General features: G+C 51.8%; 1 pseudogene; it reads right to left on the bottom strand.

Annotated features, from left to right (window-relative positions):
- The window catches only part of LOC101648055, a 74,778-nt pseudogene that overhangs the window by 11,186 nt on the left and 62,450 nt on the right, over positions 1 to 1,142 (bottom strand).

Here is a 1,142-nt window from a genome sequence, read left to right as displayed (position 1 = left end):
CAAAGCTGCCAGTGACCCAATGAGCAGTGTGATTCTGTCTGTCTGTGAAGGGTCATGCTACCCATTTGGTGATGAAGGTGTATGGACGTTTCTGGGAAGTTCCTCGGATAGAATTGCAGCTCAAGTGACCTTGTGAAGATGGCCACTTGTGTCTGTAGGCTGGACAGACGGTGCGGAGCGTTAGGGGTGAGTGATGGTCCAGTGCCTTCAATGAGGTTGTTCCACTGATCATAGGCCTCCTTCAATCCAGGTGTGTCTTCAGAAAGGCTAGCATGGCTCACACCATGATCTGCTGGCCTTCGTAGGGGTCCAAGCTCCCTCAGGTTTGACAGGAGAAGTTACCCATCAAATTGCTAGTCACAAAGGCCATGCCAGTTTGACTCCAATGAACAGAACCCAGGACAATTATAATCTTAGAGCATTCATGCTGGGTACAGATCCTCTTCGTCAGACTGATCCTCTCCACTGTCTGGAATTTCTCAGTCTTGATGAAGAATACAGGTAAAAGTCCCCTTGCAGCAGAAACAGCTGGGCATGAAGAGCCACCACACACCAAAATGGGATTTCCTTGGCAAAAGCCAGACTAGCTGGGGCCCCTCCAAATGAATGTCCCATCACAGCCACAGGACTCAAGTCAATGCTGCCCTTGAAGGTTGTCTGATCCAACCCACCAGGCAAGATGTTGTGGACAGCCCGCCTAGCAGGGGCCTTTTGTAGGATCTTCAGCACCCATGCACACTCACTCACTCTCTGATGCACTTGGGAATTCCAAGCATGGAATGTCACTCCCTTTCCCCAAATTGTCCAGAGGGGATCCCTTCTTCCTCCCGTGACTCCCACTGGTGGTCTGGTTCACCTCTGGAGCTTTTGTGCAGCAAAAGGTGAAGGCAGCTGACTGTGCCCTGTGCTCTGAGGCAGCTGCCACAACCCCAGGGCCAGTTCCATGCCGAATACAATCTCCCCAAGGCTCCCAGGCCAGGAAAGAAGATAATCCAAGGATAGCCAGCCCTTTGTCTTAAAGGGGCCATTCCAGCTGACAGGCAGGTGACAGGATCCCACAGCATGTTTGACCAGTGACCCTCCCCAGCACTTATTAAACTGCAGGTAATCAGTCAGGCCAGTGCAGTCCTCATAGAGGGCAA

Source organism: Echinops telfairi, unplaced genomic scaffold (assembly GCF_000313985.2).
Source record: "Echinops telfairi isolate 266 unplaced genomic scaffold, ASM31398v2 ScPeMD7_7424;HRSCAF=8462, whole genome shotgun sequence".
Lineage (NCBI taxonomy): Eukaryota > Metazoa > Chordata > Mammalia > Afrosoricida > Tenrecidae > Echinops > Echinops telfairi.
This window is presented reverse-complemented; position numbering and strand designations above follow the sequence as displayed.